This window comes from Ailuropoda melanoleuca, chromosome 9 (genome assembly GCF_002007445.2).
Source record: "Ailuropoda melanoleuca isolate Jingjing chromosome 9, ASM200744v2, whole genome shotgun sequence".
Lineage (NCBI taxonomy): Eukaryota > Metazoa > Chordata > Mammalia > Carnivora > Ursidae > Ailuropoda > Ailuropoda melanoleuca.
This window is the reverse complement of record NC_048226.1, coordinates 45,988,415-46,014,691: the sequence shown is the minus strand read 5'-3', so window position 1 is coordinate 46,014,691 and position 26,277 is coordinate 45,988,415. Positions and strand designations below refer to the sequence as shown.

The 26,277-nt window shown below is 36.6% G+C and overlaps 1 protein-coding gene across 10 annotated transcripts in view; it reads left to right on the top strand.

The window, feature by feature from the left end:
- UBE2W (ubiquitin conjugating enzyme E2 W) overlaps positions 1–26,277 on the top strand; it is a 140,587-nt gene that overhangs the window by 10,624 nt on the left and 103,686 nt on the right. Inside the window, exon 2 of one of the 10 annotated variants that reach the window (XM_034668209.1) lies at positions 23,812–23,905. The exons of the other annotated variants lie outside the window; for them this stretch is intronic. The gene's annotated coding sequence lies outside the window, so the exon portion shown is untranslated. The remainder of the gene's footprint in view (positions 1–23,811; positions 23,906–26,277) is intronic. 10 annotated transcript variants of the gene reach the window in all.

Genomic DNA, 26,277 nt, shown 5'->3' with positions numbered 1-26,277 from the left:
TAAAGGAAAAAAACTATCCGCAGAGATTGATTTAATTGGTCTTTAATTGGTCTTTATTGGAATTTTTCTCAGCTCCTGGGTAATTCTTTTTGTTTTAAAGATTTTATTATTTATTTTTGAGAGAGAAAGCGTGTACATGCAAGTGAGCAGGGCAGGGGCAAGGAGCTGAGGGAGATGGGGACAAGCAGACTCTATGCTGAGCACAGAACCTGCTGGGGTTTTAATCCCTGGACCCTGAGATCATGACCTGAGCTGAAACCAAGAGTTGGACGATTAACCCTCTGAGCCACCCAGGTGCCCTGCTCCTGGGTAATTCTAATGTACAGCCTAAGTGGAGAACTAATTCTCATTATAGTGGGGGAACTTAGGTGTGCAAATGATGTAAATCGGATACCATGTAATACATCCCCATGGACCAGATTTAGAGTTCAGGAGACAGTAGACATTTCAAAGTTGATACCTCTGGAGAGAACTTCAAGAACCAAATTCGAACCTGAAAATGTTTATGTGTATTCCAAGCTGTCTGTATAATTACAGTTCTATTAAAGAAATCCATTTCCTGTACATATCAGAACAAATACTGATGGCTTTATAATTTTTACTGAATTCCCTTGTTTGGTGGCTATTTTATGCACAGGAAGTTTCTGCCATGAGTTCTTTTGTGGGGGAGGATTAGTGAACAAAATACATTATGTGGCTGCTGTGTGGTCCTCTAGGCTCAGTTATGAGTTGAATGATTGTTCAATGCAAACTGTGTACCTAGACAAACTTAGAAATTTTATGTCATGAATCTTTGGAGTTGAATTTGAATAGTTACAATCTCAAGTTGTTTTGTTGTTGTTTTAAATAATCTTAGGAGCCCTCTATTAAAATATGAGTAACCCTTGGAATATCAGTCTTGTTTTTAGTCTTGGTAGCCCTTGCATCTCCCATCCTAAGGCCTATACTGAACTTTTTATCAGTCCTTTAAAATCCTGAGAGTCAAGGTTGTTTATGATTCTAGGAGCTGAGTCTATTTCCCCTCCCCTTTGGGTAAGTGACATTGCTGCAAACCTGTAGATTCTGTCGTGCCCTTACTTGCTAGGAATGCTTAGCAATTCTTTTTAGTCACTTTTTTTTTGAGAGGGTGGGAGGAAGGGGGAAGGGAGAGAGAATCCAAGCAGACTCTTTGTCCAGGGCAGAGCCCAACTCGGGATCTCACAACCTTGAAATCAACACTTGGACACTGAAAACCACTGAGCCTCCCGGGCACCCCACTTTTCAGTCACCTTTATATCGAACTTCCATTTTGAATTCTGGGTAGTTTTTTTTTTTTTTTTTAAAGATTTTATTTATTTACTTGACAGAGATAGAGACAGCCAGCGAGAGAGGGAACAGAAGCAGGGGGAGTGGGGGAGGAAGAAGCAGGCTCATAGCACAGGAGCCTGATGTGGGGCTCGATCCCAGAATGCCGGGACCATGCCCTGAGCTGAAGGCAGACGCTTAACCGCTGTGCCACCCAGGCGCCCCCTGGGTAGTTTTGATAGCTACCCATCTTGTCTTATTGTTTCTGTATTAAAAAGAAAAAAACTTATTTAGCAAATTATTTAGTTAGCCCTTTCATTTTATACCTGACATGAATCCACCAACCTTGCCTCAGTCCGCACAGCTATACACACTTCTTCTTAACTCACAGCACGTTTTACCTCTTTCATTACATTTTTTGTTTCCGCCTTTTATATATGGTAAAGGTAATTTCATTAGATTTTAACTCAGAGCAGTACACTAGAGGTGGTAAGTACTCAGTTGTTTTCTGAGTGTTCTCTTTACTTAAATAGAACAGAAACTTAAATGCTTTTTTTTTTTTTTCAAAATAGGTCAGAAGTGATATGAAAACATTGATTTCTTGCTGTCTTATTTTTTTGATGTCTGTCTTTTGCTTCTGCCCTGGCCCCGTTATAGAAACTAAAGAATTGAATTGAATGGGAAAAACTATATAGAATTTAAAATCAGTGTACATTTCCTGTTAATTATATACATCTCTTTCAGCTAGATTAATATTGCATTGGTAATTCTTTCACTGGAGAGACCTTTATGAACTCAGTGAAAATCTTTTTTTTTTTCTCTTTAAACTTCCAGTCCACACCCTTGACAGCAGATAATCTTAGATCTTGCTTCATTGATACTAAAATTATGTGATTGCTTTCTTCCTGAACCCAAATATGTTGTGTCTCAGGATACTTCTCATATTTGAAGTTGTATGATTTTTCCAGTTGTTTTATTCTTAGGGTGTGTCTGGGTGTGGTTTGGGTATAGCCTGTTTGTGTGTGTTTATAGAGGTGGAGGTATGAGGTTGTTTGGGGTGGGGGTGTTTTAGTATAGGGAGTTTGTGATTAGTTCCTTCACATGTTGCAGAGGACAGAACATCTGTTGATGTGTAAAATGCAGAGTTGTTTCTGATAAGCCTTTTTATCTTTAAACATAGTTAAAGCTTTTGCATAGTGACAGCTTTACTTCAGATTCTTCCAACTTAAAGTGTATTGAAGAAATTGGTCAGTTTAGAATACTACTACCAAAAACAAAACAAAAAACCATCACAAAAATCAACTCTGAAGGGATAAAGAAGTCTGGCTCAATCCTGGCAAGCCTGTAGTTTTTGGAAGTTTGTGTTGACCATGATTAGAAGTACCAGAGAAAGCCAGGACAGTTAATGGTGATGGGTTGGAAAGGATTATCCATGATTCTAAGCAGCAAAAGTGATGTGAATAGGTATTGCTTCTCTCTTTTTTCAGCACCTATTCTAAAATTCCTTTTTTGTATCTGCTTCTGACTGAAAGCAGATTTTTTTATTTAAAATATGTTGTTAATGTTTTTTATTGCTTTATTTTACATTCATAAAGTAGCAAAAAAAATATGATTTAGCTCTAGTTTTGTAATTGAAAAAAATTTAAAGGTAAATTGATAATTTTTTAAACATAGGTTGCCAGAATTGATTATATAAATCAATCATTTATACTTTTCCTATTTCTTATTTTTTATTAGGATGAAACAGTGTAAATATCTTTTATATTCTGTTTATTAATCAAATAGACTGTTTTGTGTTACTCTGGAAAAATCCAGAGTTGTTGTTTTATTTGTTTATTTTTTATTTTTATTTTTTTAGTAATATTTATACCCATTGTGGCCTTGAACTCAAGGACCCTGAGATCAAGAGTTGCATGCTCTTCCAAGCTGAGCCAGCCAGATGCCCCCAAGTTGATTTTGTTTAAAATCTCAATGGCCTTGTATTAAGTTTACATACTAATGGTAAAAATGTTGTTGACTTCTTAGTTTGCATGTAGTAAAAGAAACATGCTAAAGATATTCTTAGATTCTCAGAGTTACATTGTGGCTATTTTTGACAACTGAGGCCCAACTGTGTATACATTTATAAGCAAAAATTGTTACTAAGACAGGGATTTGGGGAGTTTAGCTGGCTCAGTAAGTGTGGNCTTTTCCAAAACACACAAAACTGGCTTTTCTCAAATGAGCACCATGAACAGTGACTTCTTTTTTTTTTTTTTTTTTAAGATTTTATTTATTTATTCGACAGATAGAGACAGCCAGCGAGAGAGGGAACGCAAGCAGGGGAAGTGGGAGAGGAAGAAGCAGGCTCATAGCAGAGGAGCCTGATGTGGGGCTCGGTCCCATAACGCCGGGATCACACCCTGAGCTGAAGGCACACACTTAACTGCTGTGCCACCCAGGCGCCCCAAAATCTTTTTTTTTTTTTAAAGAAGACTTAGAAATTTGAACTTGATCTTTGTTAAAATAGTAGCCTTTATAACATTAATGTCTTTTATAAAACATAAATGGAAACTTCTGAAAAATAACTACTTTTATTTTGGTCATTTCTATATATGTACACATATATGAGATACTCTGCCATCTACTTTAAGCAGCAGGTCTTAAGCACATTGCCATATTCTTTATGTTAAAAATCTTCCTACGAGCATTAAATGTCATTTTTATTTTCTTTCCCCTTTTTTGATTTTTATTTGCTAAAGTTAATCTAATCTTTATTAAAGTTTCTATCTGCTATTGCCAAGAGAAATAATTGGAATAACTCCCTAAAATCACAGGATAGCATAACTGAGCATGGTGCGAAAGAAGGCAAACAATTGTGTACCTTCAGTATAATAAAAAAGTTGCACAGACTGTCTTTTCATTAAATGGATGTTTGGGTTTGACAAAGTAACTAACCCAGAATCTAAGGTTAGTAGTTCACTTTATGATTTTATTCCTGCTGACGGAAATCTTCGTACATAGTGCTTAGAAAGGCATCATATTTTGTGGACATTTAAATGGGTAAAGGGTAACAAGGGGAGGGAGAAAAATTGTTTATACTGAGTAGCTTTTTCCCCTCAATACTATTTTTTAATTAAAAATGGAAATTTACTTGTTTTAGATAAGATGAAAGGTAATGACAACATGAATTATGAACCTGTTTGGTTTCATAGTGGTGATTTGTTCATTTGGTTAACTAAAAATTTTGTACCAGAAACAGTTCTTCATACAGTAGCTGCCTCTTTATCTCTTTATCTCCCTCTTTATCTGTGGTCCAGAAGCAGACAGTCCTCCTTTTCACATATTGATCCTCCTTCTGACATATCTACATTAGAAATTAAATAGTACCCTAATGCTGGATCACAATGCTACATCATTCACCTCACTTCATCTCATCATGTAGGCATTTTATCATCTCACGTCATCACAAGGAGGGTGAGTTCAGTATAAGATTTTGAGAGAGAGAGACAACATTCACGTAACTTTTATTGCAGTATATTGTTATAGTTGCTGTATTTTATTACTAGTTATTGTTGTTAATCTCTTACTGTGCTTAATTTATAAATTAAACTTTATCATAGGTGTGTATGTATAGGAAAAAAATAGTATATATCAGTACTGTCTGTGGTTTCAGACATCACAAGGGGTCTTGTATCTGCCTCAGATAAGGGGGGACTGCTGTATTTAGTTTTGGAGAACATGTTTTAAACCATTGTGGTTATGTAGAGATATAGATATTTAGAAGTCACACTATGTTCACCTTAGATGAATATAATATCATACAGGATTTACAAGTAATACAGAGAAGTGCTTAAAACTTTAATGAGAATATATATCACTATAAAACTACAGAAAACTAATTGTAGGTAAATATGATTGAATCAGACTGAACAATGTCTAGAGGAAGCTGCATGTAGCTTTAATTTGTTAAAACAAGTAGAATAACCTGGGTTCTGGGATTTTTTAAATTAAAAGAGAATGTAGAGATCATTTAATCTAACTTTTTTTTTTAATGAAAAAAATGGGCCCAAAAGTGAGGTAACTTGACTTGGCTAAGTTTATGGTATTTAAGGTGCACCTGCGATTTGCGAAGTGTCCTCCCTAACTTAAGTATTTGGAATTCATACTTTTCAGATAACTATACTCGGCAGAAAAGAAATGGTCTCAAAGAAATGGTCTATATTATCAATTTTATCTGTCCAAAATGCGTTCCATTACAAAACTAGATTTTATGTTCCCTGGAAAATGTTGAACTCAGAATGGTAAAAATTGCAATAAGAATGCAATACATCTTTGAAAATATATGTATTTGTTAGAAGAATTTCTAACAGTTATGCTCAGTAAATTACAAATCATTCCTTTGGGATTAAATCTATAAGAAGGAAGGATCTATCCAACTCAGATCCATCAAGTTTGTGGCTTAAAAAGAATCTTATAGAATCTTATTAGTCCTAAAGGTAAAGGCCCTGAAAGGCTGTCTTTTGGTATAGAGAATTGTGTCTGTGTTTGTTCTGACAGCATGTCATGCTCTCATTAGTCATGTTCCTGTTGTTTACACTTTTTTCCCCATTATAAGATAAGCTTTCATGTGCATTGCTCCCCCTCCACCTTCAATTTTAAATTATTCTTTAGTATAAGTTTTCAATAATAGTGTTACTAAGTCTGGTAGAATTCAGTGTTTTCTAGCTCTTGAAACAGTTGATGGCAGTGAATGTAAAGTCATAGGGATGAAGCTCACCAGAAGTGGCAGAAAATTACTTTGCTTTAGGGGTACCTACACAGAGAGGGACCAGTAAGTAAGACATAAGAAGTATAGCAGAAATAGGAATGGAGCCAAGTTTTGTATAACAGAATCGAAGGGGGTAAAGCTTTTCACATGGAAGATTATAAGTGATAAGTCACCAAAGTAAGAACCCCAGTAGATTAGTGATAAGTCACCAAAATAAGAACTCCATGCCCAACATGGGGCTTGAATTCATGACCCTGAGAGTCACATGCTCTACCGACTGAACCAGGCAGGTGCCCTTAGCCCCAGTAGATTTAATAACCAAGTGGCATTGAACCTTGAGGCTTTGAGAGGTTGAAGCTTAAGTGAATATATTAGAGGGGAAATAGAGGCAGTGAATGTTGGCTGAGTTCAAGGAGTTGGGACAGAGAAAGGAAAGGAGGAAATGGATAGAGATAGAAGATAAAGGGTAACTTTTTGCTTATTTTAGAGCTAGGAGAGATCCAGTTGGTGACTGAAGGGAAGGAATTATAGAATGGGAAAGAGTGAAGTTAATAGAAGTCAAAATACTAATTATGAGAACAAGATCCTAGATGACTTGATAAGGTCCAGAGAGGGAAAGGGATGGGAAGATTTTGAGAAGGGAAGAGAATCTCCTTTGGGAATAAATGAGGGACCAGAGATTGACTATAGGGACAGTGTGATTTGTTTTTGTTTTTGTTTTTCCTTTTAGTTGTTGGCTAAAGATGGGGAAACAAGTTGGTAGTTTGCATTCTTTACATATTTAGTATTTTTTGCTAAGAGGAAGCTTTCAATTAATAAATTTTGGAGAACATTTGGGGCTAATTTTATAGATTGCAGCTGAGAGAAAAGCTGGTTTGTTATTTAAAAATACTTCCCCAAAGCAAAAGAAGCTGATGCATATTTTTATTTGCTCTCTAATAAAGTTGGTTAGGGAAAACTCATAACTTTAGGATAGTCATCTTTTATTTCTTTTTATTTACCATCTTATTTTTTTTCTTTATTGCCATCTTTGAATTTTCATGCTACTTTATTTGAACTTTAAACTTTTCAAAATAATGTTTTATCTGTTGTAAGATCTCATTCTATCCTATTAACAGTCTGAGGTAGATATTTAATTATGCAGAAATTAAGATAAAGATGATTATTCGAAGTTGCATATATTATACACTCCTGGAAAGCAGGTACTGATTATTTTCAGTTAAATATATTCTTTACAGCATATTCTAACTTATACTCTTAAGGTTTGTGCTTTGCTTACATTTTGAACAAATAAATGAAAGATCCTATTATCCTAAACCCTAATTCTTGTTTCTTGTGATAGATCAGTAGTTTGAGTTATAGGTCAAACCAAACTTTCCACTCGTTGAGGACAGTCTTATAGGTCATTTTATTCAGCATATTTATTTAAGGCTTGGTGTGTGCCAAACCCTGGCTATAATGTGTTTTTTCCACTACATAGCATGTTTTGTGCTTTATGACCTTTTATTTTCTTGAGTAACTTCCTTATTAACACTTAAAAGTCAATGAATGTAGCCCAGCCTGGCAAATCTGGAAGGTAAAAAATTTCAAACTGTACCTTTACGGGGGGAAAAACCCCAAATTTAAATATTCTTCCAAAGTTAAAAAAAGGTCAGCTTAAATGAGACCTCATCTCAGTCAGGCTTAATGCTGATGACAACTTTTCATCTACAGCAAGAAATGCAGTGCTTGAAGAGAGAAAGTAGACTCAGAACTGTATTTTACTTCATTTGGAGTCAGTGTTTCTGGGTAACTTAAATATTTTATTTGGAGTGGTTATTTTCAGAACACCAGATAGGTAACTTCTGAACTCGCTTGAGAAATTCAGGTTTGATTCTGGGGTTGTAAACTCATTGCCTCCTGAATGAAGCCAAGGTGGATTAAAGTATAAAGTATGTGTGATGCATACATTGGGTTCATGGTAGAGATCATACCCAGCCTAAAGAACCTCATTTAAAAGGAACAGCTATGCTTCAGCTCTGGTTGATTAACTTATTTTCATCTATCACTCTGAATGTTCACAAGAAGCTTGAATTCTGCAAGTTCAAAACTGAATTTAATCTCAGCTGCCTCCAGCCCCACATAGAGATTGGGTACTCCTGCCTGTTTCTCTTACTGTATTTCTTTCAGATTAATAGCACCACCGTCCATCCAAACTAATATCCTGTAGTCATTCTCATTTCTTCTCTTTCTTCCTCCTCCCATCCAGTTACCACTAAATCTAGTGCATTCTGCATCCTAACTTAGTCCCTTGATTGCTCTGATCGTTCACTAGTTATGTCCCAAATCTTATTTTTCTAGTAGTTTTCAGTCTGACTTCCTGGCCTTCATTCTTTTTTAACTTCTCCAGTACATCTGCCACACCATTGCTAGAGTTACTCTTTTTCATTAGAAAAAGAAAATTTATACACATTTATTGTTGAAATGTTAGAAAATTACAGATTAGCAAAAAAGAAAAATCACTACCCTGGGAAAATCACTGGATGTTGAGATTAAGGAGTTATTTAAAAATTTTTTAAAAACATTTATTTATTTGAGAAAGAGGGCCTTGATACTCTGTGGGGAGGAGCAGAGGGGGAGGGAGAGGAAGAGGGAAAGAATCCCAAGCAGACACCAAGCTGAGCACAGAACCTGTTGGAGCCTGTTGTGGGGCTCTATCTCACAACTCATGAGATCATGACCTGAGCTGAAACAAAGAGTCGGGGGCTCAACCGACTGAGCCTCTTAGGTACCCTGGGGATATTTTAATTTTTATTGTATTTTATTAAGATTTTATTTATTTATTTGACAGAGAGCACAAACAGGGACCAGCAGGCAGAGGGAGAGGGAGAAACAGGCTCCCCGCTGAGCAGAGAGCCTGGTGTGGGGCTCGATCCCAGACCCTAGGATTAGGACCTGAGCTGAAAGCAGACGCTTAATTGACTGAGCCACCGGGCACCCCTATTTTAATTTTTAGATATTTTGGTTTATATCTTTCCTATGTACACAACATTTGCCCTTAAAAAAACAGTGCCTTGACAGTTCCCTTCGCTAGCCGTTCTGAGTCAGTCCTTGATCCTAAACTCAAGATCCCATATTTTTCTCATAGGTGTTTTACATATCATATATTACCTTCTTCCTCTTTCCTTGATTTTTTTCTGTAAGTATTTACGTATGGTTAAATTAGTCCTTAAAAAATAAACATCTCCACCCACCACTTCTGCCAGCTGTCTCTCTATTGCTGTCCTTCCTTTCAGAACCAAACTTTTGAGAGTGGCCTAGAAAAAAAGATTATGAAATATACATACAAAAAAAAATCATAGGTGAATATTTTAAATAATAGAACACTTAGCTTAGGAAAAAACTTACCATGGGATTCGTGGGTGGCTCATCAGTTAAACATCTGCCTTCGGCTCAGGTCATGATCCCAGGGCCATGGAATTGAGTCCTGCATCGGATTCCTTGTTCTGTGGGGAGCCTGCTTAACTCTGCCTGTGCCACTTCCTCCTTGTGCTCTCTCTGTCAAATCAATAAAATCTTTAAAAAAAAAAAAATGGACGCCTGGGTGGCTTATTAGTTAAGCATCTGCCTTCCGCTCAGGTCATGATCCCAGGGTCCTCTGATTGAGCCCCACATCGGGCTCCCTGCTCAGCGGGAAGCTTGCTTCTCCCTCTCCCACACCCCTGCTTGTGTTCCCTCTCTCCGTGTCTCTCACTCTGTCAAATAAATAAAATCTTTTAAAAAAAATTTAAAAAAAAAGTTACCATTACTTTTGAAGCCTTCGATCTGCCCCTTCTAGTTGTACCTCATTACTCCTCCCCTAGTAAATATCTTTTCTAGTTTTTATTGCTAATTTTTCTTTGTGGATTGACTTTTTTTTTTAAAGTATGTACATATTTATTTATTTTAGAGAGAGTGAGGGGGGCGGAGGGAAAGGGAGAGAATCCCAAGCAGATTCCACCGGGAGTACAGAGTGGTGGCGGCTCAGTCTTCCGACCCATGAGATGATGACCTGAGCCCAAACCAAGAGTCAGTTGCTTAACTGACTGAACCCTCCAGGTGCCCCCCTTGTAGATTTACTTTAAACAGTGTATTGTTCTGCTTTTTTGAGGATTAAGTAAATGAAATCATACTCTAAGCTTTTCTGACTTTTGTTTAACATTTTAAGATTAATCCATTTTGATGATGTGTAGTACATTTTTAAGGTTAAGTAGTATTCCATGTTACAAAGTCATTATTTATTTTACTGGTAACTTATTATGAACAGTGCTGCTTTAAATACACTGATACCTCTTTCCTGGTGCACATGTGCATGGTTTTCTTTAAGGTACATATCTAGGAGTGGACTTGATGGGTTGTACCATTTCTTTGTTCAGTTTTACCAAATGTCAAAAGTGGTTAAATCAGTTTTTGTTTTTGCTGGTAGTATAGGAGTCCCAGGGACACCACATATTCTTGTCTAATTTTTGTAGTTGGTATCTCATTGTGGTTCTATTTTACATTTCCTTGATTAATAGAGAGGTCAAATGTTGTTTGTTTTTGGATCATTTGTGTTTCCTTTTGTATGAAATGCCTATTGATCATTTTTGATTTATTTGTCCTTTATTGATTCACAGTTCTTTTGTATGGCTAAATTCTTTTCCCAGTTTCAGATTTGTATTTTCACCTTCATGGTCACAGTATCTTGATGAACCCCAAAGAAAATTTGTTAGTGTTTTCCTTTTGTTCGTACTTACTTTTTTTTTTTTTTAAAGATTTATTTATTTGACAGAGAGAGACAGCCAGTGAGAGAGGGAACACAAGCAGGGGGAGTGGGAGAGGAAGAAGCAGGCTCCCAGCAGAAAAGCCTGATGTGGGGCTCGATCCCATAACGCCGGGATCACGCCCTGAGCGGAACAAAGGCAGATGCTTAATGACTGAGCCACCCAGGCGCCCCTGTTTGTACTTTCTGCATTTTGTTTAAACTTTCTGCATTTTGTTTAAGAAGTCATTTTCTATGCTGAGCTCATGAAATTTATCTCTAAAATTTTGTCCTAAAATGTTGTCTTAGCCTTTCACATGTAAGTTTTTTAATTCTTACGGTTTGAGGCAGGAATATAATTTTTTTTTTTTTTTTAATGGTTTGTCTCAGTCCCGTTTTCTAAGAGCCTCCCTATTTGGTCATCAATCAAATTTCCAGATGGTATGGGTTGACATCTGGGCTCGCTCTTCTTTCCCATTTAGTCTATATGTGTCCATACTTCACAGTTTATAATGAAATCTTGGTACCTACCAGGGCTGGTACTGCCATCTTATCTTACAAATCTAGATGTCTTTTCTTAAGCCAGCCATTAAAGGAATTTGCAAAAATGTAAAATAATGCCATTCTTACAGTTTTATATCAGAAATAATTATCTTCATAAAATATTTGTATGTTATTAAGCAATAAGTTTATTTTTATTTTTAAGTGAATCAACAGACTTTAAAATTTCACAGTTCGAATTTCTAATACAATAAGTATCAATATGTATATTTGTCACATATTAGCAAAAGCTCTTTGGGGTACTAAAAAATTTGTTGAGCGTTCAAAAGTCTTCTAAGACCAAAAAGTTTAAGAGCCATTGCTCTAAAATAAACATTTAAAGCTACAATATAGTTTATGTAAGTACACTTTTAGCTATATCTCATAAGTTTTATAGGTAATGTTTTGGTGATAATTTCTGAATGTATTTGGTCTCTACTGTGATTTCTTCTTGATCATTGAATTGTTTAAAAGTATGTTTTAAAATTTCCAAATGTATGTATTTTCTCCTAGTTCTTTTTGCTATTTCTGATGTAACTGCTTTGTGGTCAGAGGATGTGATTTGTATCATACAGTTCTTTGAAACTCACTGAAGTAGATTTTATGGTTTAATGGTGGTCATTTCTTATAAATGTTTTATAAATGCTTGAAAAACTTTCTCTTGTTATTAGTGGCAGTGTTTTAAATATGCTCTATTGATCAGTGAGCAGTTAGGAAAATAATAACTACTCTAGATATTTTAAGGCACAGAGAGATTTAATGCAGGTAATTGGTTACAAGGGTGTGGTGAGGACTAGAACCGCAAAAGTGAGGGGAGAGGGTTTGGAGGAACAAAGGTGGTTTGTTTTTAAAAGATCTGGGAGTTGTATTATTTAAGGACTGGAACCAAAGAGTTTGCACTTGTTCCTGAGCTGCTGGAGGTACTCTGAGAGTTAACTGCTATTGGTAGAAACCTGCTGCCTGCTCTTGACTTGGATAGGAGACACCTTCAGCTGGAGGCATTATCAGAACCAGGGGATGGGGAATGGCATTTTTCTTATGCTTTTTTTTTTTTTTTTTTTATTCCACTGCCTCCTGTTGGCAGAACCTACAAGGGAGTCTGGCAAAAGTGGTTTGCAACTTTTTTGTCTGATTGATTTTTCCATTACTTTGAGATATGTTCATAAAAGTTCCTGTTGTTAAAGTATATTAATTTCCTTTGCTTATCTATTTTTGAGGCTAAGTGGGGTATATACATAGTTCTGTGCTTTTGGTGAATTGAACCTTTTATCACTATATAGATTTATCTCTTAGTATTTTTGGCCTTAGAGTTGGTTTTACTTGATACTAGTAAACTATGTCAGCTTTCTTGTGGCCTGGTATCTTTTTTTGTCCTTTGACTTTGAACCTTCCTGTGCTTTTATGTTTTAGTTATAGTTTATTTTAAGAACCTCATAACTATGTATTTTCACCATTCTATTTAACTTTCTTTACCATTTAAAGAACTTAATCTAATTTTTTTAATGAGTAACTGTTATCGTGGAATTTATTTCATTTTGTGTGCTTTTCATTTGGCTTGCTTTTTTTCTGTACTTTAGTCTTTCCCTTAGTATGGATTGATTTATTTTTCCTTTTTCTCATTTTGTTTTTCCCACTTCTACTTGTTTTAAAGATATACCTCCTATTCTTTTAGGAGTTGCCTTGCTATTTTTTGCTTTATTTTATCGTTGTTATTCCTGTTTCTATTCCAAATTTTTTGTTAACGAAAATGTCAAACATGACGAAAAGTAGAAAAGATAGTACATCTGTAGTTTCAACAGTTAACATTTTCCATATTTATCTATCATTTATTTTTTACTGCTTAATAGATTGTTTAATTAACAGTTTTATTGAGAAATAATTCACATAACTTGATCATTTGTTTAAAGTATACAATCTAATGGCTTTTAGTATGTTCAGAGTTGGGCAACCGTCACCACAATTTTCAAAAAGTTTGATGAATGTTTTTACTGAGGTCTAACATACAGAAAGAGCAGAAATCGGGGCGCCTGGGTGGCACAGCGGTTAAGCGTCTGCCTTCGGCTCAGGGAGTGATCCTGGTGTTATGGGATCGAGCCCCACGTCAGGCTCCTCTGCTATGAGCCTGCTTCTTCCTCTCCCACTCCCCCTGCTTGTGTTCCCTCTCTCGCTGGCTGTCTCTCTGTCTGTCGAATAAATAAATAAAATCTTAAAAAAAAAAAAAAAAGAAAGAAAGAAAAAAAAAGAAAGAAAGAGCAGAAATCTAAATGCAGAATGTGCAGATTCACAAAGTGTATGCTGTCACATAAAGAAATAGAATAATAGTTGTACCCCAGGAGCCTTTCTTATGCCCACTCCCAATCACTACTACCTTCTCCTGCTCTCCAAAGGTAATCACTATCTTGACTTCTTTTTTGTTATTGTTTTACTACCTTGACTTCTAGCACCATCGATTACTTTGTTGGTGAGGTTTATATAAGTGAAATTATATGATATGTATTCTTTCCTTTGTCTGACTTCATTTGCTCAACAGTAGTTTATAAGATGATTCATGTTCTGTGTGGAACTGATTCATTTTTACTGAAATATATGAATAGACCATAGATTGTTTACCCATAGATAGATATATAGATTGTTCTAGTTTGGGCCTGTCATGAGTAATGCTGCTATAAATGTTCTTGTGCATGTGTTTTGTTGACATATATATGTTGGATAGATACCTTGGAATGGAAATGGTGGGTGAGTCGTAGTTTATATGCAGGTTTACAAAATGCCAAATGGTTTGTCCACCAGCTGTATGAGAGTTCCACATCCTCCACATACTTGCCAACTTGGTATCGTCAGTTGTTTTTAATGTTAGCCAATTTGGTACATACATGTTACTATTTTTTTTTTTAAAGATTTTATTTATTTATTTGACAGAGATAGAGACAGCCAGTGAGAGAGGGAACACAAGCAGGGGGAGTGGGAGAGGAAGAAGCAGGCTCATAGCAGGAGCCTGATATGGGGCTCGATCCCACAACGCTGGGATCACGCCCTGAGCTGAAGGCAGACGCTTAACCGCTGTGCCACCCAGGCGCCCCCATACATGTTACTATTGTAATATGGCTTTAATTTTCATTTTCTGATTACCAGTGAGGTTGAATCCTTTTTCATGTAAATTGGTCATTAGGTTGCTTTCTGTAAATTGTGTGTTCTGATCTTTTGCCAATTTTCCTGTTTGGTTGTTTGTCTTATTGACTTCTAGTCATTATGATATCTAATTTAATATGCATAGTTATCAAAACCTAAAGCTTACCACTGTTAATTATACTGGAATTAAAATAATTAAACAACAATCATTGTCTTTCAAAAAAAAATGAAGCTTATGCATATTGCATTCTTTTGTTCATGACCCTAATATCAAGAGTCGTGTTCTGACTGAGCCAGCCAGGCACCCCTGTTTGCACTCGTCTTTAAAAAAAAAAAAAAAAAGTGACCTTCGAATGTTTTTAACTCCCATCACGTTTTCCAATTTATGTGTTGATTGCCCTGTATCTTGGTTTTGTCCTATTTTAATCTACCAATTGATATTTTGGGCTCATGTATTTCATTGAAATCCAAAATCTAAAAAAAGGTTTAGAAACCAAAACTTAATGTGTAAGTTGACCACAGATTTTTCTAGTGGTAAATCCTGACCTGAATGAACATGAGACTGCATAGTCTTGAAAAAAATCCCATGTACTGTAAATATTTATCTATCTAAGTTCTAAATCCTAATTTGTTTGATGGGTGCTGCTTTATGACATCGTTATTTTTATAAAATCAAAAATTAATTGATTTTGAGACACATCTGGCCCCAGGAGTTTTTCTGTAAGGAATCATGGGCCTATATTGTTTTATATTCAATGTTTAGGTTTACTTACATATTTATTTTTTCTCACCATTCCTTCTTCAATCTTAAACTTGTCATTTGGGATCGTTTTCTAGAAGGAAGTGAAGATTTATTGTATAGTTGGTTACTATTGGTGGTAAACTTGTTTTGTCTGAAAATATCTTTATTTTACCTGTGTTCCTGAAACTTAGTTTTGTTAGCTGTAGGAATTAAAATTGTCCATTGTTTTCACTTACACTAAAGATAAAATTCCACTGTTTTCTAAGTTCTAGTGTTACCTGTCTTCCATTGTTACTTTTATAAAATGATGCCATCAGCCTAATTTCCATATCTCTGTAGGTAATCTATCTTTTCTTTCTGGTTTTAGGATTAGCTCTTTTTAGTTGATGTTCGGTGCTCTTTTAAGTTCAAAATGCTTATTATTTATGCTGTTGAAATTCATTGGGTTTCTTGGACCTGAGGATTGATGTCTTCAGCAACTCTAGGAAATTCTCAGTCATTATCTCTTTATAAATGTTGCCTCTTATTCCCTTTTGCGTTCTTGTCTCATACTTTTATCCCTATTTTACTCTTACATCCTGGATGAACTCTTCAGATTGTCTCGGTACTAATTCTATCTTCACCTATTTTAATCTGTTTAGCGAGTTTTTTTGAAGTTTTATTTAGATATAATTTATATGCCATGAAATTTAACCATTTAAAGTGTACTTTGGTTTTTAGTATATTTACCTGCCTGTGTTCCCTTCCCCATAATCTAATATTAGAATATTTTCATCATCCCCAAAAGAAAACTTGTACCATAAACACTCCCTCTCCACTGCTTCTCTCCTCATCCTTTGGGCAGACACCAATCTACTTTCTGTTTCTATAACTTGCCTGTTCTGGACATTTCATATACGTGGTACTATATATGTAGTCTTTTGTGACAGATTTGTTTGATTTAGCATAATGTCTTTGAGGTACATCCATGTTACAACATTTGTCAGTACTTCATTCTTTTTTATGGCCAAATAACATTCTGTTGTCTGGACACATTTACTTACCTGTTTCTTAGTTAATGGACATTGGGTTGCTTCCTCTTTCAGGGTATTGTGAATAATGCTGCTATCAGTATTTGTGTGCAGGTTCTTATGTGGATATGTTTTCATCATCCATTGAGCCCTTAACTTTATTTTTTAATTATACAAGAAATTCGCTTCTACATTCTTGCCGTTAAAGAGTCCTAGTATAAAAGTAGTGCAAACAGGGATGTTGTCTTTCTCCTGCATTTCCACTGCTTGGAGGGGACTACTATAAAATGTTGGATGTGCTTCCTTCTGACCTCCTTTGTATGCATTTATATAACATTTGTATAAATAAATCTCTTTTTTTTTTAAAGATTTTATTAATTTGTCAGAAAGAAAGGGAGGGCATAAGCAGAGGGAGAAGCAGGCTCCTCACCGAGCAAGGAGCCAGATGCGGGACTTGACCCCAGGGATCATGACCTGAGCCGAAGGAAGGCATAGGCTTAACCAACTGAGCCACCAAGGCATCCCAAATCGCTTGCTTTTGTTCTAACATAAAGGACTTACGTATTTTGAAGCTTGCTTTTTTTTAATTAATTTTTTAAAATTTAAATTCCATTTAATTAACGTATAGTGTATTATTAGTTTCAGATGTTATTTAGTGATTCTCAGTTGCATCTAACACTCAGTGCTCATTACATCAAGTGCCCTCCGTAATTCCCATTCCATCCTACCCATCTCCTCTCCGGCAACCCTCAGGCTGTTTCCTATAGTTGAGTCTCTTATGGTTTGTCTCCCTCTTTGCTTTCTTCTTATTTTTCCTTCCCTGCTCCTTTGTTCATCTGTTCTGTTTCTTATATTCCACATGAGTGAAATCTCATGATACTTGTCTTTCTCTGACTTCTTTTGCTTAGCGTAATATCCTCTAGTTCCATCCATTACATTGCCAATGGCAAGATTTCATTCTTTTTGATGGCTGAGTAATTCCATTGTATACATATACCACGTTTTTGTTTTTTTTTTAAGATTTTATTTATTATAATGAGCTGGCAGAGGGGAGTGGAGAGAGCCCGCACAAGCCAGGGGGAGGGGCAGAAGGAAAAGCAGACTCCCCACTGAGCAGGGAGCCTGATGCAGGGCTTGATCCTAGGACCCTGAGATCATGACCTGAGCTGAAGGCAGCGCTTAACCAACTGAGCCACCCAGGCATCCCTACACCACATCATATCCATTCATCTGTTGATGGACTTCTGGGCTCTTTCCATATTTTGGCTATTGTGGCTCTATTTTTAACTTTTCGAGGAACTTCCATACTCTTTTCCAGGGTGGCTACACCAGTTAGTGTTCCCACCAACAGTGTAAGAGTGTTCCCCTTTCTCCACATCCTTACCAACATCTGTTGTTCTCCGTTAATTTTAGCTATTCTGACCTGTGTGAGGTGATATCTCATTGTGGTTTTGATTTGTATTTCCCTGATTGAGGCTTGCTTTTTATTCATCAGTATATTTTGGGGTTCTTTTGTTAGTACACAAAATTCTTAATGGTTGCATAGTCTTATTTCCATATGCCATAATTTGTATAATTTAGCTATTGATAGACACATACATCGTTTCTGGATTTTGCCCTTTTAAATAGTGAATTAGTCAACACCCTTATTAATTTGTTTTTAAACATTTACTGAGGCAAAAAAACATCATGTGCCAGGCAGTTTTGAATGCTTGGAACACAAAGATAAATAGATATAATCTCTGCCTTAGAGTTGTTCACTCTATAAATTATATATAAATGCTACAAGGACATAAATTAATTGGAGGATCTGGTGCTATTCCAGCTAAGGAAGATAGATTTTTATCACGCTGGGTATTGAATGCTATTGCCTTCCGAATAAGTTCTCATTTGGTCATTATTAATTTTTTATGTATCTTTTTAGGTTCTGACAAGCAAAATTGTTGCCTCAAAGGGATAGAAAACTTCTTTTCTTTCAGGACTTAAATTTGCTTCTGCCAGTTGCCTGGGCATTACTTCCACTTTTTTTTTTATTTTTTTTTTATTTTAAAGATTTTATTTATTTATTTGACAGAGATAGAGACAGCCAGCGAGAGAGGGGAACACAAGCAGGGGGAGTGGGAGAGGAAGAAGCAGGCTCATAGCGGAGGAGCCTGACGTGGGGCTCGATCCCATAACGCTGGGATCACGCCCTGAGCCGAAGGCAGACGCTTAACCGCTATGCCACCCAGGCGCCCCCATTACTTCCACTTTTGATTAAATTCTTGCCTAAGGTTGCAGGAATTCATACTACAAACCCCTGTGGGTGGCCACTTGAAGTTAAGACATTTCATGGAAGAAGTTTTTTCTTCCTCTGCCCAGTGCTCTGGTTCAAAACGGAAATTTCTATGCCCCGTTTCTTACCCTTACACTGAAGAGTCCTTAGCCTTCTGTTAGATTCCTCACTTTTTGGCCTTGCCCCTCCTTGGGTTTGGTAGAAGTCCCCAAGGCGAAATCCAGCCATGATCCTTTTATTTCAGGATTCCTACACTCACTTTTTTTTATAGAATTTTTCAGAGTATCTGCTCTGCCATTCTGCTGAAAAAGAAACTGTTTAGTCTTTGGAACACATTCTTCCTTTGGTTTTCAGTTTACCATGGTCCTGGTTTCTTTCTTTGACCACTTCTCTCCTTTTAGGCACCGCTGTACCCTGAAAGCATGTAGAAACTATTACATATTTCTCTCTCTTCTGGCTGTGGGCTGTTTTTAAGAAGAGGGATCTTTAAGTCTTGTTACATTTGCATTCCAATCTGATTTTTGAAAATGTTAGTTTAAAATAATGAATACCTTCTTTGTTGGAAGCTTTTCATTTCCAAAAAGGGGAAAAAGTTTCAACAAGTAACCTTTAGGAACTAAGGTCTGTATAAGTGTATTTAGATTTCAGTAGGAAAGAAAATGTTTTCTTAATGTGCATGAATCAAATTCTGCTTCATTTTAAAATAAGTAAAATCATTTCATTGCCTGCCTCTCACCCTCAAAGAAGAGAGAGAACTATTGTTACAATTGTTTAATGTTGGGGGAAAAAATAGTAGCTGTTCAATACTGTAGTGATGGTAATGTGTATAGTAATCTTGTTTTTATTCCATTATGTTCCCCTGTTGTTAACTTTCCACCTTGTGTTGGTTGTTAGAGGAAATGAGAGAAAAGCATTGTTGGCCATTTCAGGTACAGTTGTGTTGGCAACCATTGGCATTTATCTCTACATTTTTAGTGTTTTTCTCTATTTCTCCCTACCCTAAGTAAGGATTTTTACCTTTTATTTATTTTTTTAAAAGGATTTATTTATTTATTTTAGAGGGAGAAAAAGAAAGCGTGCGTTGGGGTTGGGGGAGTTGCCGAGGGGCAGAGAATCTCAAGCAGATTATTTATGTAGTACTATAAATCCTTTCTTATTTCAGCAGTCGTCACAGCATCTTTACCAGGAGTAGATTCCATCTCAAGAATCCCCTTTCTTTGTTCATCTGTAAGAAGCAACTCCTCATCTATTCAAGTTTTATCATGAGATTCCAGCGATTCAGTCACATCTTCAGGCTCCACTTCTAATTCTTCTTGCTGTTTCCACCACATCTGCAGTTACTTCCTCCACTATAGTCTTGAACCCCTCAAAGTCATCCATGTGGGTTGGAATCAACTTCTGCACTCCTGTTAGTGTTGATATTTTGACCTCTTCCCATGAATTACACATGTTCTTAATGGCATCTAGAATAGTAAATCCTTTCCAGGAGATTCTCAGTTTACTTTGGCCAGATGCATCAGAGGAATCAACTCCACTGGAACTGTATCTTAGGAAATGTATTTAAATAATTAAACTTGAAAGTCAGAATTACTCCATGATCTGTGGGCCGCGGATTGGATGTTATGTTAGCTGGCATGAAAACAATATTAATCTCTTTGTACATCTCCATCAGAGCTCTTGGGTGACCAGGTACATTGTCGATGAGTAGCAGTATTTTGAAAGGAATCTTTTCCCTGAGCAGTAGGTGTCAAGAGTAGACTTAAAATATTTATAACTGTGTTATAAACAGATGTGCTATCATCCAGGCTTTGTTGTTCTGTTTACAGAGCACAGGCAGAGTAGATTTAGCGTAATTCTGAAGGGCTCTCTAGGGTTTTTGGAATCGTCAGTGAGCATTGACTTCAACTTAGAGTCCGCAGCTGCATTAGTCCCTAACAAGAGTCAGCCTGTCCTTTGAAGCTTTTGAAGCCAGGCATTGGCTTCTCCTCTCTAGCTATGAAAGTCAGATGGCATCTTCTTCCAATAGAAGACTGTTTCATCTCCATTGAAAATCTTTGGTTCAGTGTAGCCACCCTCATTAATTATCCTAGCGGGATCTTTTGGAGAACTTAACCTACAGTTTGTATATTAGCACTTGCTGTTTCACCTTCCACCTTCGTCACGGAAACAGCTTCTTTCCTTAAACCTTATGGACCAATCTTTGCCAGCTTCAGACCTTTCTCCTGCAGCTTCCTCACCATTCTCAGACTTCACAGATTTGAAGAGTTAGTACCATGCTCTACAGTAGCCTTTGTCTTAAGGGAATGTTGTGGCTGGTTTGATCTTCTATCCAGACCACTTATACTTTGTCCATATCAGCAATAAGGCTGTTTCACTCTCTTACCACTTGTGTGTTCACTGAGGTAGCACTTTTAATTTTTTAAGAACTTTTATGTTGCATTTACAACTGGCTATTTGGTGCATTTCGTTTGATGTGGTATTCAGCTTATCAGTAATGTGCACTATAGAACAACCTACATAGTAGTACTTTTTTCTTACTTTTTTTTTTAATACTGTCATCATCCTCAGCTGTGTAAAAAAGCAAAAACTGGGATTAATACGTCACAGTGGGCATTGATGAAAATGACAGTAGCTGAAGAGGCAGAGGTCACATCATTGGGATAACACATCATGGTTTAGCATGTGCTATACAAAGTGTGGTCTGTGGACCTGTTACTGGGCCATGCTTTTCATTTAATGAGTTGGGGAATTTATCCCTGATTTCTCCAGTTAGTTTCAGTGAGGCAGTATATTATAGTTTAAGAGCATGTGAAGCAGTAAATGTTTGCCAGTATTGGTGATGAATAGGTTTAAACAAAAATAATGTGATGTATCCACCGAAAATAAACTCTTTTGCCGGGTAATGTAGGGTGGGGTTGCAGAGGGGGAAACAGCAGAGAAAGGAGAGAGAAAAGAGGAGAAAGAAAAAGATGTCAGTGACTGGAGGTGAGATATTGTGACAAGTTATTGACAATAAAAATTCAGATGATAGGAAAACAAGTGAAAAACAAGGATATCAAATTATCACAATTTGCAGTAGGATCAAATTGGCTTATAGACTCATTGTTATTTAAGGCTGTCACAATAATGTCATTAGGTTAAATTATGTTCAGTACACATAATGTCAGGAATCTGTGTTAGGATAGAGTTTTACCATATTTATTTTTTAAAAAATTTTAGGATGTCTGAGATTTTATGTATGTATGTATTTAGACATCTATATAATTTAAGTTTTTATTTCAATTCCAGTTAACATAGTGTTGCATTACTTTCAGGTGTACAATACAGTAATTGAGCACTCCCATACATACATCATACTGTGCTCAGCTCATCATAAGTGTACTCCTTAATCTCCATTACCTATTTAACCCATCCCCCCCAATCCCCACATTTATTTTAAAAATTTTGATATTGAAGTATTAGTCTTTATATTTATCAATTATCTCATATCCTGATTATGCCAGGGAGGCACATGGCATATTCAAACTTGATTTAACATTATGAGTGTATATTTGGATAGCATTGGTATTTTGAGTTGGGGGAAATGGAATAGGACTGATTAGAATATAGTGATTACAGTTTTTAAAGTGATTATCTTTTAAATTGCTTTTACTCTTGTATATAAACTGCAGCTTATGCCTTCCAAGGGCTTTACATCTCACAGGGTTAAGAGTAATAATGCATGCGTCTTTTCTTTATTATTTTGACTGTTTTGTGTTCCTACAGGTCACCTTTGGTGTGAAGCAGCTACTGTAGTGATTCTTAGGTGCTGGTGGAGAGAAAATATGTTAAGCTCCGGAGCAGCCTTTTCATACTACATAAATTCTCTCTTCAAGCCAGGCCTCTGGTAAACCCCAGTCATAGGGGAGAGTAAATCTCAAGAATAATCCCTCACATGGGTTGAGTTGGAAAAAAGTTTTAGGAACTGAACTGGTGTCACTATCAGTGCAGGATGACAAGTCCTAGGCTGTTGTAGTAATCTCACAGCAGAGATTCCCAACCCTGGTATTGTAACATACTGGAGTGTCATTCAGTTTTGCGGTGGGTCCCAGTGCCTTGTCATTGATAACTTGCAAAATTTGTCCGTGATTTTCTTAACACCCCCCCCAAAAGGTAATAAATTAGAGTGGATTCATATCATTTTGAACAATTTGTGGAAGGAAAGGGAGGAAGGAAAGAAAGGGAGGTGCTGGCTGGACTGCTGAAGCCAGAGCCACTGAAAAGCCAAACCAGCCCCACCCCTTTTTTTAAGTAGACTCCCCAACCAGCGTGGGGCTTAAATTTACGACCCTGAGATCAAGAGTTGCATGTTCTACTGCCTGAGCCAGCCATGTGTCCCAAGCCAAACCAGTTCTGAAAGTGTTTAAGCATTTCTCTCTCAAGGTATCTAGATGTATCAGGATCTTTCTTATTGAGTATATAAATCCACTTGGATCTCTCAGAGCTCAAATTCCTGCAAGTCTTCTTCCAGACTTGAGCCAACATATGATGAAGGATTAGATGGAGTTTTCAGATTTACTCTATGTTTGAGGTGCTTCCAAACATTTAGGTTCTGGGCCTGGCCATTTTTGATGAATGAGATGAGAAAAAGAAATTCTTTTGCTGGTAACTTAAGGCCTTTTGCCTGGGAGGACAGGATGTCTGTGTACTGCTATTATGCAAATTCTGGAAATAAAATGCATATTTAAAGATTGAGATCATGTATTTTTGGTTAGATGTTAAATATTGAGAAAATCACTTCAGACCTATTAAATTTACTCAGAAATTAAACTTTTATTAGTACACTATTCTTGGATTTTTAAATGCACATTTTTTTCTTATTTAAACATCTGGAATCAAAATGTCTTACCAATGGTGTGTTATCGTTTAATTGGCAGCAATTTTCCTTTTCTAGTGTTCCATAAAATAATGGTGCATCTTATGATTGACGGTGTTTCTTAGATTCAGAGAATTATGGTACATTTGGAATACATGCAATCAGTTTTCCCATACCTCACCAATTTAGGTACAGACTGGTGATATTTGGCCAAGAACCATTGGAACTCTGATTTCTTGGCTTCTTCCCCTCCCAGTGGTTTCTGGGTACTTCTGTTTCTTTGTTATAGTAGTTACCTTCTGCAGTTATTTCCCATTATCTCCAGTTACCTCAGTCTGTAGCTGGCCATTTTCAGCACTGTCTGGGAAAGCCGACCATGTTGCCGTGCTGGTTTTCACAGTGGGTGGTATCATTGCTTTTGCTAGTGTTCCTTATCTGCTTTTTCTATACTTTGTCTTCAAACTTAGGAGCTGAATGCCTCCTGATGAGATATAGCTTTCTGTTGATTGATGCTACATAGTGTGATCTCTAAATAGTTACACTAGTTCTTCACATCCTCAAGTGAGTAGGAACTTTTATTTATTTTTACATCAAATTTTTTTAGATCCTCCTCTTTTAGCTTCTATGTCCATATTCAGGAAACTTGAACCTGTTTCTTTTTTTTTGTTTTGTTTTTGAGTATAGCTGATTAGAACCAGTTGCTTAGAAGATCCAGAGGACCCTTGAGGGGACTGATTGCTCATTTAAAGACATGTCTGGGTACCTGGGTGGCTGAGTCAGTTAAGTATCTGACTTTGGCTCAGGTCGTGATCTCAGGGTCCTGGGACAGGGCTCTGCACTCAGTGGGGAGTCTGCTTCTTCCCCTCCCTCTGCCTCTTTCCCTGGGCACGCATGCATGAACATGCGTACACACACACTCTCTCTCTCTCTCTCTAATAAATAAAGTCTTTTAAAAAATAAATAAATAAAGACATGTCCTGCCTTCTCCAAAGAATTATTTTTTTGAGGAGAACATACCCCAGAGGATAAATTCCCTGTTTTTGTGAATCTGCCGGATAGACACACCACTTGACCTTCCATTCTTTGTGTCTTTTTTTAAGTTGTGATTTTAAGTGCATGGATGAATTATTACTTTTGTTATTGAGCTTAGTAAATACTCATTAGTCCCCAAACTGTTGGCCCTGCTTTATCTCTATTGGAGAGATGTGGATGTGCAAAGTAGTTTACTGCCTGGTAGCTAAGACAATAAGGAACTTGCCTGAATTTTTTTTTTTTAAAGATTTTACTTATTTATTAGCACAAGAGAGAGCATGAGCTGGGAGAGAGGCAGATGAATAGGGAGAGGCAGACTCCCCCTGAGGAGGAAGCCTGATGTGGGGCTTGATCCCAGGACCCTGTGATCATGACCTGAGCTGAAGGCAGACTCTTAACCCACTGAACCACCCAGGTGCCCCATGAATTGTCTTTTTAATGTAGTGACTCTACCCCCTCAATAAAAAAATGTGGTCCCGTGAATGTTTTGGATTCTGATCTGTGATACTGAAATGAAAAGTGGTTGATAGCCCCTTCTCACAAGGGGAGTTTGGAGCAGAGGTCCTGCATTATCTATTGCTATATAACAAATTCCTTCCAAATCTAGTAATTTGAAAGAAAAACATTTGGGTCTGGAATCAGAGGCTTAGCTGGATAGTTCTGACTTAGAATCTCTCTTGAGTTTGTAGGCAAGATATTGGCCTTGGCTGCAGTCATCTGAAAGATTGGTTAGGATTGGAGAATATGCTTCCAATTCACATGTGGTTATTAGCAGGAGGCCAGTAATCTTAGCGTATGAGCTTCTGAACTGGGCTGTTCATAGTATGGCAAGTGATTCTACAGAGAGTGACCAAAATGTAAGCCATGTCTTTTAGAACCTAATCTTGGGGATAAAATATCATTTCTGCTATATTCTGTTGGTCACACTGACCAATTTTGGTACAGTATGGGAAGGAACTACAGAAAAATGTGAATATAAGGAGGAGAGTTAATTGGAGATTCTCTTGGAATTTGGTCATCATAGGTCTCTTTCTTTGTGAACATGTAAGAAGTAGTGTCAGGGTGTGGAAAACATTTCTTTTTTCATAGTACCCTTTATCATTATGTTCAGGAGACCTAGGGATAATTATACCAATAAAACTTTTCTTAGTTTACATTTCTATCCTTATGTTTCAGTTAGTAGCTATGCAAATGGACTTTGCTGTACGTCCTTGATTTGATAATAAGGACTTGCTTTCCCTGTTTTAGTGCATTTCTCAAGATCTGGAGAATTTCTACAGCATTGTTACCCAAAATATGATTATTGAAACAAGACTTTTCCAAGATGCTTTACACTAAGGGAGTTCTGTTACTTTTGGAAACCTCTCTGTTATCTTCTTCCCCTTGGAGAATCATTGTGTAAGGTAGTATATCAGAATTCTCTGAGAAGTCCTGCATTGAAGGAAGACATCAGTTTCTCCTTTTTGTACCCAGTGTTTTTAAAAAATTTACTTGATCATTCAATCACTATATTGTATACCTGAAACTAATATAACACTGTATGTTAACTATACTGGAATTAAAATAAAAAACTTAATAACATTTACTTGATCATATAACCCACATTTGTTATCATAAGTGGAATAAATTAAAAATCTTGTTCTAATAAGACGCATTCTTTAAGGATGATGGAGAACTATGGTTTTTATCATTGGAAAGTAGTAACAGAAATACTGCTAAAACTTTTAAGCAGTTATGACCTAGGCTGAGATCTTATAACCTCAGTGGAGTAACAATGAAATTTTGTAGGTACCTGTCTGCTCTTCATAACCACTTTACAGCATCAGTGTTTACAAATATATTTAGGAATGTTTTGAGTGTGACTTACAGGAAAAACAAAAGTTAGAGTCAGGCATATAACA